Source organism: Nesoenas mayeri (assembly GCF_963082525.1).
Source record: "Nesoenas mayeri genome assembly, chromosome: 2".
Classification (NCBI taxonomy): Eukaryota; Metazoa; Chordata; class Aves; order Columbiformes; family Columbidae; genus Nesoenas; species Nesoenas mayeri.
The window spans coordinates 132,846,155-132,865,028 of NC_137543.1; positions in this window are offsets into that span (position 1 = coordinate 132,846,155).

Below are 18,874 nucleotides of genomic sequence, written 5' to 3' on the forward strand. Positions count from 1 at the left end.
AGTCTCTTTTTTGGTGCTTAGACTTGGATATTGTTTCAGGAAAGAGCCTACAAGTACTTCAAAAATATCAGCTCTGCCTTCTGCTACCTTTCTGTGCACACTGACGATCACGCATTACTGCTTTGCACACCCTGACTGCACGTTCCCAAGGAATTGTTTGTAAAAGGTTGGCACACACGAATCCACCCTGCTATTTAGCACTCAGCCAGCTGAGAAGACCCGAGTTCACGGATATACGTACAAAGCACCAGCTTCATTACTTATGTTCACATGTAGGGAAGAGAACAGTGACTGCCTGGAGAAGAAGCTACACTCTAAGGTGAGGTGTATTGTACAGGATCAGGAGAAGAAGAGCCACAAACTGTTAAGGTATCTTTTGCTTCAAGTCTACAAGCAGGAGGGGTTGTGATTTTACACAGCTCTGGAGCAATTGTATCAGATCATTGTAAGCACAGAACAATAGCCCACGTCTCCCAGACCTGCAGTGTTTTGCTTTGTGGAAAACTCCACATTCAATATATGTTACTGTTAGCAAATATTTTCACATATATATTCCCTCTTAGGAGCACTCTCATCCTAACTGAAAGAAATATTCCCTCATTGTCTCAGTGGCTTTAGTTCTCACTAATTTGTATACTCTCAACTTTGACAAAAAAGACAAAAATTCCTAAATCCCATAATGAGCTCCCAAAAGGGAATTCAGAGGTTCACAGCAGCAGTTACCCAGAGCCTGGAAACTCAATCTTTCCTTCCTTGGAAAAACACCCTTTCTTATTTGCTAACCAAACACATTAATAGAGAGGGAGCCACACTCCAGTGAAAACATTATGAGTTGTTCTGCATTCTTGGACTAAAGATATGAGATGTGGAACAACTACTTAAAAGAAAAAGAAAACTTTGGGATTTGCTTGTTTGTTTTTTATAAAAGCCAAGAAACAACTTTATTGATATCTCACTGAGATTTACTAAATGAAAAAGTACTTTTTAATATGATATTTCTAGGAGGTAACAGTGCAAATGTGAACCTATCTGAAGTGTGTATATGGTATTCAGTATATGAACACCATTGAGTATGACTACTGGCAATACCTCAAGGCTGCCTTTCCTGACCAAACACATTGACTGCACAGATGGTGAGCTGAACTTGCACAGCTCCAGGTATAGCTTTAGGGCATCTCTGGAGCACAAAGGACCAGACAGCTTAAGCATTAAGCAACATGCAGGTATGCTGCCTGAAGGTTGCCTGTGATATGGGAGTAGCATTAAAGAGACAGACAGATCCTTTAGTTATTTTTGCTGAAGAGCGTCACAGGAGCTAAGGATGTTTAGCTTTCCATACTTTTATAGAGAAGGAACTAAAACACAGGCAGGTTAAGATCACACAAAAAGCATGTAGCAGGGCAAGGAACTGAAAGGGCATTTATTAAGCTAATGTGAGTGAAAATAAGCATGAACTAACTAGTGCTGCCACTCTCTGATGGCGAAATGTGTTCTTTTGGTTGTGTTACTTCTTGAAATTAAGGGCAAAAAGGTATGCACTAAGATAGATGAAAGAGAGCATCTGTAATTTTATAACCAATGCATAAGCCTTAAAACATAAAGCCTTTCCTTCTTGCATTGAAACGAATTAAGGGATACGTGTCCTTCTGTTAGAGAAAGAATGACTCACCAAGAAAGCTAACGACAATTCTTCCTGTGCTATATAGTTTCATAACATGCTCTACTGAGCCATAAACAAACCCAGAAATAACAATGTCTTTGAGAAAGAGTAAATTGCAGAAATATTTGTGGTAAACAGTTAATTCCACAGTGCTGAGGTCTTATGGTAGCTACCATGTCTACAGGTAAAGTTCAAATTAATTTAAAAAAGAAACTGTGTTTCTAAGGCTGAAAATAGCCAAATATTGCCAGTGCCAGTAAATACTTTGGCATTACTCGATGTGTATATTTCAGTCATGTAGACTCAATACGTTTGTAGTGGAATGCTGATAAATCACGAAATGTTCAAACTATATAGTAACTATAGGGGCAAGTTGCCAAAAAGATGTCAGCCTGATAACCATATTTTGAAACAGCAAAGTTGAAAAACAAGTAAAATCTTCCATGAAAATAATCACAATAATTTAAGACAGTACAGGGAAAAATAAATAATTTCTGTGTTTGTATGCATAGCTTCTGAATATATTGGCAAAACTCACAGATGAAACCTAGAATAAAAAATATACTTTTAAGAGTATTTTATTTATAGAAGTATAGATTGCTTTGCGTGCTGATAGGGGGGAGGAGAGGAGGAAGTAAAGTTTATTGCTCTTTAGGATTGTTGTTAACTCTTCTCTTCTCTGGCCTTCATGGGAGGAGGACTTGAACCACCCTGATCTTTACTGAAGGGACAACACAGCAGAGCACAAGCAATGCACAATGTTTCTGGAGGGCATGGAGGATAGCTTCCTGATACAGGGGATCAATGAACTGATGAGAGGAGACACTCTGCTGGACATCATTCCTACAAATAAGGAGGAACCAGTCCAGGATGTGAAGGTTGGAGACAGTCTTGGCTACAGTGACCATGGCATTGTGGAGCTCGGGATCTTGTGAGGAGTAAACAAGGCAAATAGCAGATCACAGCCCTGCACTTCAGAAGAGACTTTGGCCTGTCCAGAATTGTAATGGAGGACAGAATTTGGCCGCAACAATAGCATTTAGGCTGATGAGAACACATTTCCCCTTTCTGGCTATTACAACCCCCACATGATTCTGTCTGTAAATGATTACCTTACTCTGCAAGTAAAATGCACTTTTCCTAGTAGACAATACTGACTCTGCTTAGATAGAGGGAAACTATGGTAGCTACTGTACTATTATTGTACTTCTTGGGTCATTTTGACACATGATTAAACAATAATCATAATCCCTTGGTTGTTACAATCTTATCAGAAGTTTATCAAGTAGCTAAACACTGGTTGGCTTCATCCAAATTAAGGGGAAAGGCTTAGGTTTAGAGGTCAAGTATCCAATATAGCTTGAGGAAGGCTATAGGAAAAGCCAAGGGATGTCACTGCATCTACCACATATGGACCTAACTTCTGTTTAGAGAACAGTGATCACCGCAGAGTAAAGCCTTGGCCTTCAGTGTGTAGCCAGTTACCAATCAAATCTTGAAGTTTTCTTACAAGCTTTTTCCTCTTATGTTAGCAGTATTGCTCTAAAATCAGAATAACTGCTAGAATAAAGTGCCTGAATCAGAATAGATGCACTGAATTGTCTGTTTTTACCTGAAGGTGAATGTATACAAGCACATGTGGACCTATCACTCTATGTGACTTAGCTACATATCTCATGGTATAATACAATTTAAGCACATACTTGTAACACACTGTCTCTCCTGTAATAGGTGGTTGTATTTTTAATTATTAGTTTTATTGCCTATAGGAAGGATATAAACTTCCTGTGCATGAAACATCAAACACATTCTAAGTGTGTTTCTGCAGTTCAATTGTAGGGGTGGTTATATTCTCGTCTTATAAAAAGCTTGATACAGACAGGATGCATCCTCCCAGTATGTGTTAGCTTTAATCACTATTTTATGCACCTCTCAGAGGTACAAAATATATCTCAAATATCCATGCAGTTACTAAAGTGATTACTGTGCAATGATTACAGAAAATTTTCAAACTCACTTCCTATATGAGCTAGTCTTCATGTAACTAGAATAGAACAGTATTTAGAGACTAGCTTGTTTAATAGAAAAGGACATCTTACACAGCCGAAGTCACAATGCTAGGCAACAGTAGATTCCGAACCAAAGTACAGATTTATTTTTTAATTTTAGGCACAAACTGATGTAAATGAGTGGTAACTTATACAAGTATAACTTATATGAGTAGTTTAGTTGGGTAAGACAGCAAAAGAGTCTATATGTGGGCATGATAAGGTATTTAGTAACTCATGCTACTAAACCATTAGTTTACTGGAAAAGATTGGATGTTAAGGAACATAAGAGTGATACATTTGTTAACTTGTTTTTAAAAAGACCACATGTATCTCAGTCCTCCTGATCACTATTACCTTGTCCCATGGCACAAAATTTGCATTCTCCCTTGATTTAAGAGGAAAAATGAGAAATAAAGCAATGTCAAAGGTATGACTGAATCTGGAACGCAGCAGAAGAAGAGTGAACAAGCTATTCACTAAGAAATTCCCCTGTGTACCTCAAATTATATTTTCCTAAATGTGAGCCAGAATCAAGACAGGGACTAAAACCCTAAGGCTGTCATTCTCTAGGAGAGAAGGAGGAGTCAGCCGTCAGTGGCTGCCAGGGGGATGGAGGGTCATACCTGTCACTCATTATCTGCAAAGTGATTTTTTTTTCCCATCAAAGATGCTGGTCTGAGTTATTTCAAGCGGCCAACTTCCAGCACAAATTTGCAGGGAATGAGCCTGAGAATCTGCCCTGCCCATTAACAGCAATTACGTATTTGTACTCTCATATCACCAGATCATGGAGCTTTCTGATGTAGGCAAGGCTGTGCCTACGTCTTGGGCCTTCCCAAGAGGAGCGAGTTATAATCATGACCAAAGAAATGCCATTTAGATTAGTTGAGCTGGTAAATGAATCAAAGAAGGTAAGAGTGCCAGTTTCTACACCGAGAAGTGCAAATAAGGAAATACTTCTCCAGTTGATTTTTTTCAAAAGTGAGTAGAATAGAATATTATTTTATCACCAGGACAGATAATCTAAGTATTATTCATAAACCAAAGGAATTTTCACAATAAAAAAAATACTATAACACATTAATTTTTAGGTTAAATGATAGGTATGATAGAGGGTTTTTTCACTAAAACAGCACTCTGTCTTTTTCTGTGTTATAAAGTTACCTGCAAAATAACATAACCCAGAAATGGGCACATATCCGTGAGAGCAAACTTTTGGTCCTTGCATAGAGTTTTGATTGTTATTCAACACTTCTTCGTCATTGTCTGGTTTATTATATCACTGATTCTATTTATCTTCATTTATTTCAAGATCCTTTTTTCTGAAGCACCGGTGAGAACACAAGTGAGCCAATCCCTTCACAATGCATCTATTCACTGTGCACCCACTAAGCAGTTGCTCAAGGTTACTCATGTCAAGAGTAGTTGCAGTTGTTTCTACAGGGTTTGTGGAAGGCTCTATGGTACACAGCAGCATCCTTTCTGGCGCTACAGGAAGTTCACATCATAAGTGCCTGTATCACCACCCTGATTCTTCACTTTCACCTCCAGCACAGAGCTGCATCCAATGAGGAAACAGGCAGAAAGAGCTGCCAGTGTCCATCACACCCTCCCTTTTTGACACAGAATGCACAGGGCAGGTTTCTTCCCTTCTCGCTGCATGACAAGTCCTGTGTTTCGTCAAGGATCCTACGCACAGCAGGCAAACCAGCCAGAGCTCCTATCTGCTTTCCCCTTGTCTCCCGGCATCCACCCAGCTGGGCAAACACAGCAAGGCAGAGCTCAGCTGCAGCAGCCAGCCTGCACAGCAATGCCGCTCCCTCTGCAGAGGCACGGCTGAGGCACAGACGCAGAAACCTCATTTCCAGAACACATTCCTTCTCCCAGGTTGGTTTGCACAAAGCAGCCTATGTCCTTTAACTCTCTTCCACAGATAAAATAACTTCACTGAATGCACAGTGAGGCCTCACTTTGAGGAATGAACTCAATATGACCGGCTTAGGGACCAAAGGTCTTACCAAGCATCTACAATGCAAAAAGAGTAGGCAAACAACATGGCAAGAATGATCAAGCATTCAAGAACCATTCCCTACCATTTTCCTTTATAGAATATGCTGTTTCCTGTGCTCCCTCAAGCCCAGAACATTACAGGGGAAAAAAAAGGCAGCATACTAATGTGCAATAAGCAGGCAAGAAGGAAACAAATAGCCAGAGTCAGAATGACAGCTATTCCCTCATGTGGGTATATTTAAGGGCTTTGTTGAAAAGGCTGCCATGTGGAAAACCTCCCTATGATTCCCCCCATGCAGCAGCTTAGTGCAGCTGGTTTTGCCCTCATTTCTAGGCTCCTAAGCAGCAGGAATACAATCAGAGCCAGCACTGAGGCACTCCTCAGCCTGGGCTGGCAGAGCTGAGCCCCTGCCCTCTCGCTCACCAGAAACACACTGATGTCACTTAGCACCAACCATGCCATGGACATCATACCAGACACAGTAACAAGAGGCACAACCATCTGCTGAAGACAGCATGTCCTTTGTCAATGGGCAGATTCATTTAACTTGACAGTCCCCTTTCCCAGGCATGACTTCTTGGTTTGGAATTGATTCACCCACAGGGGAGCAGGAACTGCCTCTGCTTGGCATTTCTTCTCCAGGGTAGTATCACTGGTAGCAAGTGGTGTTCATGCTATGTGTTGGTTGTTGACCATGTTGAAAAGACCCTCAGATGTGTAGTCTTAACATCACTCTTCACAAACCAAGCAGAAAAGTCCACAAGGATTTTCAATTTCGCAACAGCAAATAATAGTCTTAATGGATATCAAAAGTTTGAAATGGCCATGAAAGAAGCTTGTTTCCTGTTCCTAAATATTAACTGAAAAGGCACCCTACTGTGTCACTGCTTCAGCAAGAACTCTTGTCCTTTCTGGAGCCTGCATGTGTATAGTCATACATAGACAGATCTTAAAAAAATGTAGATTTAACAGACAGGCACAGCAATTTGAAATTTGTAGAGCATATTTAAATTATATATTGAGATTTGCATTTATTAGAAACAGGAAAGATAACAGGAATTAAAGCAAATAAGATTTAGGAAAAGTATGTGATTTAGGACAAATTATTTAAACCTAACTAACCCATAAATAATTGCTTAATACCAAAGGAAGTTCTTTGAAACTTTAATTAGTAGCAGCTTGAGAAGCGGAAACCTTCATGGATAAATATAGCATGGGTATATTGTATCCTGAAACTGTTCTTGAAAATGTCAAGGCAGTAAGGAATAGGAAGGCAGCCATTCCCAGTCTGACACGTATTCTCTCCTCCAGTAAAAGTGTTTTGAAAGGGATTTGCATGGCAGGAATTCTCAACAGATTTGCTATCACTTACCGAAACATGCTGCAAGTACAACAACATTTGCAGCAGACCTATTATCTGACCTAGGTCACCTCCTGATTAAACATATATAGATTGGAAGGAGATCAGTCATTGAACCAAGTAGAAATACAAGTCAAGCTACAGCTTATACAGAGGAACTATATCCAATTAGCTTTGCAAGTGAGCTAAAGCAGGAATTAAGAGGAAGGTAGTTCCAGGGCACTTCCGCCAACATGTCCAGTTCAGGATGCCTGGACACATGCGTGCTGCATTGCATGCCTGATTTATACTTCCACATCCTGTGCTGCAGAGAGACTGTTTCAAAGATTATTAGATCTTGACATTGCCATAGTTGGGAAAGATTAAAAATGAAGGAATTAATTTTTTTTAAAAAATGAGACAAGTAACCAAAAAAGTTGCCTTGCCATATTATTTTAAAATCAAGAGTTATAAACGCACATATGTGCATCATCATGCCCTCAGGTCATTCAGGGAGTGGGCTGAGATCTCACCCAAAGCTGGTGCCTCAGTTCAAAGCCTATCCCCAGAAACTGGACAGGAACCAAGATAAAACCGAGCATTTATGCATGACACATGGGCACACCTCAGCTAGCTTAACCTTAAAACCATGTCCAGCAGAAGTTAATCTCTTTGTATAATGCTGATGAAGGAAGGTGTATTCAGCAATATAGCAAAGCTCACCCAAGAAGAAAGGGTAAGCTCCCCAGTGACTGAGAGAAAGGAATGGTGTAGGAATGAAGGCACCTGGCTAAGCAGTTAACCGATCACCTGTAATTATGAACCTGAGGCACTCCATCTGTCAAAATGACAGTATTATCACTGCTGTCTCACAAATAACCACAGTGCTGCACAGGTCAATTTTATTCCTCAGGGAATTAAAATATTTCATGGTATCATATTATATAAGCTAAAATTTCCCACTCAGGAGCAGAAAATTTTCCAAATATTCATGTAGCTATGCTGTGAGATGCTGATTCACTCACTTATGTGTGCATTTACAATATCGCTCTGCTCCAGTACCTCTGGCAAAGGTGACACCATCAACTTCACAAACCCTCTATACTCTCACATCTCCATTTATACTTCTTCTCTGTTTGTTATTTTAACAATATAAGTTTCATAAATGAATTGATCTATATGAATAATTTTTTTTTTTTTTGTGGGATCACACTCCTTTCAGTGATGCCCAGCGATAGGATGAGGGGCAACAGGCACAGACTGAAGCATAGGAGGTTTCATCTGAACATAAAGAGAAACTTCTCTACTTTAAGGGTGCCAGAGCACTGGAACAGGCTGCCCAGAGAGGTGGTTGTTTTCCCTCCTTTGGAGACAATAAAAACCTGCCTGGACACATTCCTGTGTGATCTGCTCTAGTTGAACCTGCTTTAGCAGGTGGGTTGGACTAGATGATCTCCAGAGGTTCCTTCCAACCCCAACCATTCAGTGATTCTGTGATATGCTTAAAATTGTTAGTTACTTACTTTCCTATTTGGAAGCATTAATAGTAGAGGTATTTTAAAGAAAAAATGTACTCAAGTTGAAGATGTCATATTGAGATGCCCAGCAAGAACTCTAGAATGACCCAGGTTCATATTCAAAACAAACTCCTTCAGAAAGGCAAAAGTTGTAGCTATTGTGCATTGCTAAACACCTAGCACATGTTAAAAAGAAACATTTCTAATTAGCAAGAACATGAGGACAACTGAGTATCACAGAATCACAGAATGTCAGGGATTGGAAGGGACCTTGAAAGATCATCTAGTCCAATCCTCCTGCCAGAGCAGGAACACCTAGATGAGGTTACACAGGAAGGCGTCCAGGTGGGTTTGGAATGTCTCCAGAGTAGGAGACTCCACAACCACCCTGGGCAGCCTGTTCCAGTGTTCTGTCACTCTCACTGAGAAGAAGTTTTTTCTCAAATTTAAGTGGAATCTCTTGCGTTCCAGTTGGAACCCATTACCCCTTGTCCTACCATTGGTTGTCACCAAGAAGAGCCTGGTTCCATCCTTGTGACAATCACCCTTTATATATTTGTAAACATTAATAAGGTCACCCCTCAGTCTCCTCCAAGCTAAAGTAGACCCAGCTCCCTCAGCCTTTCCTCATAAGGGAGATGTTCACTCCCTTAATCATCTTTGTTGCCCTGCGCTGGACTCTCTCCAGCAGTTCCCTGTCCTTCTTGAACTGAGGGGCCCAGAACTGGACACAATATTCCAGATGTGGTCTCACCAGGGCGGAGTAGAGGGGAAGGAGAACCTCTTTGGACCTACTGAACACCCCCCTTCTAATACACCCCAGGATGCCATTGGCCTTCTTGGCCACAAGGGCACAGTGCTGGCTCATGGTCATCCTGCTGTCCACCAGGAACCTCAGCTCCCTTTCCCCTACGCTACTCTCTAATAGGTCATTCCCCAACTTATACTGGAACCTGGAGTTGTTTCTACCCAGATCTAAGACTCTACACTTGCCCTTGTTATATGTCATTAATTTTTTCCCCACCCAACTCTCCAGCCTGTCCAGGTCTCGCTGGATGGCAGCACAGCCTTCTGGCGTATCAGCCACTCCTCCCAGCTTCGTGTCATCAGCAAACTTGCTGATAGTACACTCTATCCCCTCATCCAAATCATTGATGAATATATTGAATCATACCGGCCCCGTACTGACCCCTGAGGCACTCCACTAGATACAGGCCTCCAACTAGACTCCGCCCCACTGACCACAACTCTCTGGTTTCTTTCCTCCAGCCGGTTCGCAGTCCACCTCACTACATCCAGACCACACTCCCTCAGTTTAACTGTAAGGATGCTGTGGGAGACTGTGTCAAATGCCTTACTGAAGTCAAGGTAGACCACATCCACCGCTCTGCCTTCATCCATCCATCTTGTTATGTCCTTATAAAAGTCAACGAGGTTGGTCAGGCACGGTTGCTGGGTCTCACATTTATATCTTTAACATTGACTTAGCATGAACGGGAGAATAAGGCAATCTTAAAAATTGAAAATGGTATAACAAAAAAATGAAATTGTAGGGTGGAGCTTTTATTTGCATTTAGTTTTATATCCAATTCACTTCCTCTTAGTAAAACTGCAGCCACATTCTTTGTACAACTTAGCTGCAAGCTATTCTTTAACCAGCACAATAAATCCAGCATTAACTTTTAGCCATCTGATTTGCTGACAGAGAACCACATTCCTGCGTTAGGATGCCCTCTCCAGTACATTCAGAATTCAATATCATCCTGCATAAAACACACAAAGAGGAAGGAAAAGGATATCCTCCTTCACAGACAGACAAAAGTCTCTGCTGTTTACCTGCCATAACATTTAAACCTCATTACTGCAATAAGCCACGGGCACAGGCTCTCTTTCTGCCCCTTATCCTAATAAAAGTAAAGGTAGCAAGTAGAGTATTTTGGCTATTAATCAAACAAAACCACTCCCAAATTACTATGGTGCCACAGAACAAAGAGCCAACACCCAGGGCTGCAGCTATTAGAGGTTCCTGCTCGCCAGCTCTGCAAGTTGCCCTGGGCGAGATGCGGTCACCAGTCAGAATTCAGTCAAACAAAGATGACTGGAGAGCAGCATTTTCGTGCAACTGGCTAGAAGGTTTTACAGAATTCAGCTCCTACCACTGCCAACCAGAGCACTTTATCAAGCAATATTTCTATAAACACCAGTTTGCAAGGAGAGGTTAATTAATTTATTATAGCAGCTGATGTAGTCAGAAAAAACAAGGGGTGCTCAGTTTGAAATGTGCTTGGTGAGAGCTGACCTGTAAAAACTGAGGCATTTTCAGGCTCAGGTTCCCTAACAGACCATCAAAGTAGCATCGCTTTACAAAAATTACCTTTTGACAACTGGTCAAGAACAGAGTTTGGTTTTAACCTAATAATCTTTTAGAAACTGCTTTAACATAGCTGCATAGAGAAGTTGGAAGCATAAGCCTCTCTGCTTAGTGAGAACCGGATCACTAAATGAACTCACAGAAGGTTTGTTTGCTCACCAAACAGGCAACAGGAAAAAAACATGGCAACATGGTGTATTCTCAGGAAGGCAAAACTGTGTGACTTTCCTGGGGGGGGATCCTTGCTGATAGATTCACCTTGATGGTGCTGCAGAGCAAAAGGCATCATTCTGCTTTACATGAGCGACACTAGTGACAGGAATAAAACCTTGTAATTGTGCAGCAAAAATAATACCTCTGGAATACCTTTTCTCTTTGATTTAAATTATCTGTAAACACAAAGCATTGGTTTCATTTTCACCACACTTTTGTGAATTTAACACTTCTTCCCTAAAATGAACATCTTTAATAATTTAGCATGGACAACTTTAATATTTTAACATGAACATCTTTAAGTATCTTCAGTCTCTCAAGGCCCATGTCAGTTACCTTGAAAAATGTGTTAAATTACACTCTTTTTTTTCCTCATTTCCCAAATCATAATGAACTAAAAAGATTGTGAATAATTCAGACCTGAGCTCTGCTAGCCAAATGCACATGCAGCAAATGGCCACTTGACTTCACTGCAGCACATCACAACATATGTAGTACAACATGTTTTCACAGCACAGGTTCTGGCAATTAAAGCTCATATAGACAGATTCAAACAATATGGCAGCTTCGAGATATTCTTACAGCCTACAACTGCAACAGTTAAAAGGTAGAGCTACTTGCATTAGGAGATTTATATTCCTACGTTTCCTGTATTAAACAGAAGAAATGGCATGGTTTTATTTCAAAACCAATCTGACTGCCTTAGAGAGAGAGTTGGAAAATCCCTATTCTTATAGTGTACTCATGCTTAAGCTTCATTGACATAGCAGTGTCAGTGGCCAAAAGGATGATCCCCTAGTTCAAGATGCAGCTTACTACTGCTTACATCAGTTCTTAGGCTTTTATGATGACTCTACTTTAATTAACCGGTTACAAGAATGTTATTTATTTTTTCGGCTGAGCCAGGATAGTAAGAGCAGAAAGTGGGAATCGTTCTACAGAACACATATACATGAGAGATGAAGTCAAGCAAACTATATGCTGATATTGCACACACCAACCTGAAAGTTTGCAAGAAAATACAGGTGCTACAATCTTATTGGTCAGCAGGAAGAAGAAACCTGAGTATAATGAGCACCTCTAATAAAACAACAGTGAAGGCATCACTAGTTAGACCCACTGTCTGTTAGACTGTCATTTTCTTGTAAAAGACAAGAGAAGAAAAAAGATTTTAGAGAAGGCCATGCCAAAGGTCATGACTCCCAACCATAGAGCACAGCTTTACATGTACACAAGCATTGTGAACTTGACAGGTTAACAGTTGGACTTGATGATCTTTCAACTAAAATGATTCTATGATTCTGTGATATCTGCAACATCAAAGTGTTCACATCAAACTCATTTAAAGCTGTAGGTAATTTTTGACTTTTAGAAGTCTATTCCTCTGCCTATTCCTTTCCAGATTTTTAAATAGAAAGTACAGGGAGCTAGAACAGCTGGTGGAGCCTACAGCTGTTTGCAGGTTACTATTTGATCATCATACAAGACCAGTGAAAGTAACTCCTGTCATACAAACTTTTGATGAATAGTAATACTCATTATTTTTTGGTTTACAGATAAAACAAGTAACGCACACAGACACTGCAGCAGGATGAGAAAAAAACAGACCCCACTGCCTATGGTCTATTGGCACAAGGCACTCACATTGTTGAATATTACTGAAAAGTAGAGCCTAGATTATTTGCTTCTCTTCAGGTAACAGACATCATTTACCCAACTCTGTTATTTATTACCTTCAGTTTGCCATTTTTTTTTGGTTTTGGGGTTTTTTTGACATTAAAAACTTACAGTGAGTGGAAGGAACAGTACTGTGCATTGAATTAGCAACTTGGATCTCAGCATCACCAGCCAACACACCAAAGTAACAGACACTAGAGCTTCACACTAACCAAGCATAGATGGACATTTCCCCATTCCTGCTGTGCTGCTGATTTATGCCCCTCCTCCACCCATACCAGCAAGCAGGTGGGTGCTACCAGTTGCCCCCAGGTTATTTCTGCCCAGCAACACCTGCAGAATGCAGCAGGCTGCTGGTTGCAGGCAGCTCCCCACCAGCTGCCTGCTTGCTCTGCAGCTCTGACAGCTGCACTATATGAAATAGGAGTACAGGAGCTGAAGCCCCAGCTTACTGGTGTTTGTAATAACTCAATGCATTCAACTCTTAGAGTGTCAAAGTAGGGTAGTGACACGTCTTTCAAAAGAATGCAAGAAATGACACCTTATTTAATTTTTTTTTGGCAGACATGTTGAAAGCACAAGTGGATCCTAACAGACGATCGCCATAGCAACTTCAGTATGTGAAATTTTACATATATATGACTCTTCACAAAGTTTTAAGTGCTCTGTTTTCTCATCATGCTCTTATCTCCATCATTGCCACCCAATTTTATTGGTATGTAGAGATTAGACCACCTGTGACTTGACTATGTGGGAATTCCCTGCCTCCCAGGGAATCTCCAGGTGGTAGGGCTGGATACCGGGCACAGCTGGATACAAAAAGACCACATAGCCTGAGCTCACTTCTATTTCAGCCATTCTCAGCTGCCAGAATGACCTCATGGGGCGGGAGGGGAAATGAGAGCTGCCTGCCCCATCCCAAATTCTCACTCTCTATGTTAAGCATAGCTGTAATCTATGTCAGCCCTTAGACCACTATAAGATAAGTATTTCACAAGATTTGGGGCAGCATTGCTTACACCAGCTACAAAATATGCAGTTTTTTTAAGGAGCATTGTGCATTTGAATGAGAAGATAGAGCCGCATTATCACCATGCCACCGGCTGGAACTGGGCCAGCAGGAGAGAGGGAACACCCATCCTCCTATCAGCTCCCTGTGACTGATACTGCTTGTTTAGTGTCACCGCCTGCGGGAGTGTGCTTTCCACTTCCAGGCCATAACGTTTAAACAAGACTTTAGGTACACGTTGCCTTAAGTCATGCGAACTGGCTTAAATAGCCAGCTAACTATTCTGATAGGGATATTACAACTGTATTTGTACAGTGTATGACCCACATGGTGGTGAAACACAAGCACCTCATGGGTAAAACTTAGTAACCATTCATTACTCTTCCAGCAATAATATCCTAACCTGTGACAACAATATGGCACCTTTCCATTAATTTAGCTTTTATGTGGCAACAGGTCAGCTGTAGTTGAAAGTGGGATATGTCTGCATTCCATTATAAATTCATCTTTGCACTATTTAACTTTTCTTTTGCATATGCTGCGTATGTAGAATCACAAAATAACAGAATTGTTGAACTTGGAAGTGAAACACCTGAGTGGAAACTCTGGACCATGTACTGGTGATGCGTGCTGAGAGATTATTAGCAGTAAAATGTTGTTCTTCAAAGAAATAGAAGGAAAGATTCTCAACCCTGTGAGATGGGCTATTTTTGCTGGCTTTACTGAAAATCCAGCAGAACTTTATACCCACACAATCAGTGAATGCAAAAAGATAAGAATTCTGTCCTGGGACTATGTCAGGTTTTGTAGCTCTACAGGGATTTTTAAAGGTGACCTTGGTTAAGACTTTTTAAACATGTGTGTCCCTACTATTTTTGTTATATCGGCAAATCAAAGATTATTGTAAGAAATAGAATATTTGCATGGCATAGAATAGAGGCCACATAAAAGTAAAAAACTAAGGAAAATATGATGCTTGAGGCACTCTGCAACAGAATGACTTTATTCAATTGAAAGACAAACCAGTGGTCTATAATGCATCATTAAGACACTGTGTAAGAAAAGGAATTACGTCAATATTTGCAGACAAGAATTGCAGTGAGAAGCCTTCAGAAGCACATTCAGTGGTCTGCATCAGGAACTACCTCATAGCACGAACCAGATGGAACAGACTTCTGTGTTATTTCAAAGCTTGTGTTATGAAGTTTAAACAGCTGAAGGTCAGACACAGGATGAACAACACTGTCCCCCTGCATGATCACTGAACAATGACATTAAGATTCCAACTTCAAACTTCATTGAACCAGCTCTTAGAAACCTGGCAGCAGACTTGTCTCACCACCTTTCTGGGTAACTTGTGCCACTGCTACACTATCCTGCCCATGAAGATGATCTTCCTGATGTCCCAAGACACAGTTCATGGCCCTCAAACTGATGGAATAGTTAAGATCCTTCATTTGTAGCATCTGTTCAAGTACTTGAAGGCTACTATTAGATAGTTCCTTATCTTCCACTTCAAGAGATTAGACAAGCCCATCCAATCCCTTGAATTTTAGTAGAGAAGCTCAGTTGTGACATTAGACAAAATTTAGGGTACTGCACACAGGGAGTGGGGGGCTGGGAGGAAAGTAAAAACCTCCTCCCACATAAAAAAAAAAAGGGGGTAAGAAAGTGAAAACATAGAGGAGTTTATCACTGATTAAATCTGGAGAGTCAGTTTTACAGCTTTGTGGCTGAGGTCCACATTAAAAAATACAATAAAATGCATATTTAAAAAAAAATATTCAGGATCTGGGAAATCCAACTCAGAAAATCAGACTGCTAAACACCAGATTTAACCTTGACCAAGCAGCTGGAGTTATCCAAACAAAGATCCTCATCCAGTTCAGACTGAAGTAGAGAGAGAAAAAATGGTACTGGGATGTGGACATGGTGAAAATATGACAGCTGTGAGACCTGCTGCAGAAAAATTCAAGGTTGGAGTTCCTTAAAACTGTGCAGTCTATGTGACTGGCTAAAACTGCACATTCTGTGACAAATACACAAGCCAAGGCAATGACAGGAATTCAGGAAAAGATGGAGCATGTTGTGGAACACATCACGCAGGCCAGAATGTGTCAATAGCACAAGAGTCTGCACAGCTTGGAGAAAAAGGGCAGCTCAGCAAAACAAATAAATTCTGCTGCAGAGGTGATGCTGATCAGGATATTGTCCCAAAAGCAATATTAAATACTGTGACATTAGTGCACAAGCAGCAGTGGTTCTAAGAAAGCAATTGTGTCAGTGGGTTCAGGTGGAATTTCACTGAGCAAATGTTTTTATTGCTCACTAATAAAAAAAACTAAAAGCAAAAAAACAAACAAACAGAAAAACCTGACCAGGATGGAACTCTTCATTTTTGCAAGCTTTCCAGTAAATTTATAAGAATAAAGAGAATAAAGCAAATAAAGAGGATCACATCCTTGACTATTTCTGGACCAGTTCTGGGAGTCGGAGCTGGCAACATATCACTGATACTCACTAGAAGTCAAGGTCTTCAGATCTTTCAGGTAAAACATCAGAAAAACTGAGAGGGTCTGGGCTACAGATAATCAAACATAAATTTGAAATAAGAACAATGAATACAAGGTGACACACAAAGAGATCACAGTAAGGTGGCAGCTCCAGGAGACTCACTGAATTGCAAGTATCGTGGCTCAGCTACTTGCCTCTAGTACTTTATCGTTCAAGAACCAAGGCAGGCAGGATTTATAAACAATTTATATTAACAAAAAGGGGTTAACTATAAACTCTCCATTTGATACTAAACTGTCCAAACCAGAAAGGTCTTCCCACTATCGTCATCTATCACAGTATAGTAAAAATAAGAACCTGCTGTCTTACAGGTTTTGAGCAATACTGAAAATTGAATATCACTTGCTCAGACAGGGGAAGAGTCATTGGCTTTAATCTTGGAGCACAGCAAAATTTCTGCTTTTAAGCACCACTAGTTATTTTTGTTAATTAAAATGCATTTACCTAAGTACAAGACTTCAGGCACGAAGCCTTGCTGATCATAACTGACTTACCCACTTAAGGAGACCAGGTAAACAATCTTCTCCACAAACTGGTAGAACCCCAGCTTCCCAATCCCTCTCATCAAAGAATCCCTCTGCACTGATTCACTGCCGCCCTGTGGGACTGAACAAAATATTTCAAAGTTAAATCTAAACGTTGTCAGGATGAGGCTTTCTCTTACCAAATGCAAGCCGAGCAATGAACCCTACCTAGGCTGAAAACCTTGAAACTCCTCGGTGCAACATCATGATATTTTCCTTACTGTTGTGAAAAGGGGCACTAAAAAATACAAGAGCAAGTATATTTACTACATGTGTTCAAATGACTTACTGATTTTAAAACACATCAGCAATGCCTTCCAGACATCCCAGTATTTCACAGCTCAAAAAGGAGTATAAGAACAGAGTACATGATAAATCCCCACCTTTACCTGAAGCTGTGTAAAGGATGCTCCACGTTCGCATTTCAGCTTGCCAATTTATGCCAAGTGGTGGTGACCTGTGTTATAAATGTGCACATGCAAGTGGAAAAGAATGTCTTCAGAGATATCAAAATCCTGATGGATTGGTGGGGTTTTTTGAAAGCAGAAATCAAAGGGTCAGAATGTCATATTTTAAATCCTAACCATCTCTTCTGCCATCCGATTTGAAAATATTACCAATAAACTGTAGGTAAATGGAAATAGACCTAAGGTGGGAGCCAAGGAGTGGGTAAGGGCTTAGTTTTGAGAATGCATTTTTAGACAAAACCCAATTTTTTCTTTAGAAAAGTGTGTGAGTAGGAGCCTACTTGCTCATTAGGGCTTCACGTAACCAGAAAGCAACTAGAATTTATATTACAGGCTTTAAGGCTACCAAATGCTATTAGGTGTGACCTGGGAAGACAGACAGCAAGAGTGTGTTAAATTACAATTATGAGCTGAGGCCAAGATTTCTGAAATGGTACCTGTTGGTTGAATCCTACATCTACACTGAAGTGGGCTAGGGATGTAACCTGATTGTCCAAAGTGAGTGCTCACATGTACAAACATGGATCTCGGAAACTTATTTAGGATATGTTTTATTAATAGAAGAAAATCTGAATGGTTGTGATTTGGATACATAACATAGAAGCTAACAAAACACATCTCTGAATCTTCAGCGAGAAGTGCTAGAGAAGGAGCAGAGATGCATAAGCAATCTTTCTCATTTTATTTCTTTATCAGAACACACACTTGCCATGAAACATATAGAAACAGGAGTTAAAATAACTGGCATCCCTGGGAGCTTTGGTTTCACCCTTCTAGTAAGACAAGCAACCAAGCAAAGCAAGGTACTACTGTACATTTGTGAGGAACAGCATTTTTTTTCCTTGAGTTCATCGCCTTGCTTCTGCATCAAGTTTTCCTAGTTACTATTTGCAAAAGGTATTTTTAAAAAAGCACCATATTCTCTTAAGTATATTCATAAAAAAAAAAAAAAGGGGGCCCTTGTAGCAGTCATCAGAGAGCACTGTGAATTTCAAACAGGAAAATCCATATCTGATGGATTTCATCTACCCAGCTGAGTAATGTTAAGTGTTCACTGCCCACAGACGTGATTTTAATCTCACTGAAATATATGAGGCATGCACCAAGGAGAACATGCTGTAGTTTCAGCATATATTGCTGAGGACAGGATCACATTGAGCCCTGAGGAGGGACCACCTGCAAGCAGTGCAATGGTAGAGATGGCCTTCCAGCCACCTGAAAGGTCTCACTTTTCTAAGCGTTGTACTGTATTATGTGTGTATCTGAAACCTAAAATGGTATATTTTAATGTTGTAGTTAAAAATGAATGTTTATACAACCAACAAAACATGGCATTTGAAATAAAGATCCCTTTAGACCTCCGCTTATGATCACAGTTTATTGTTATACCTTCCAAATACGTTTTTGCTGAGACCAATTTTCCTTTTAGGTTTTATTACAATTTTCCTATGTGCTGTTACC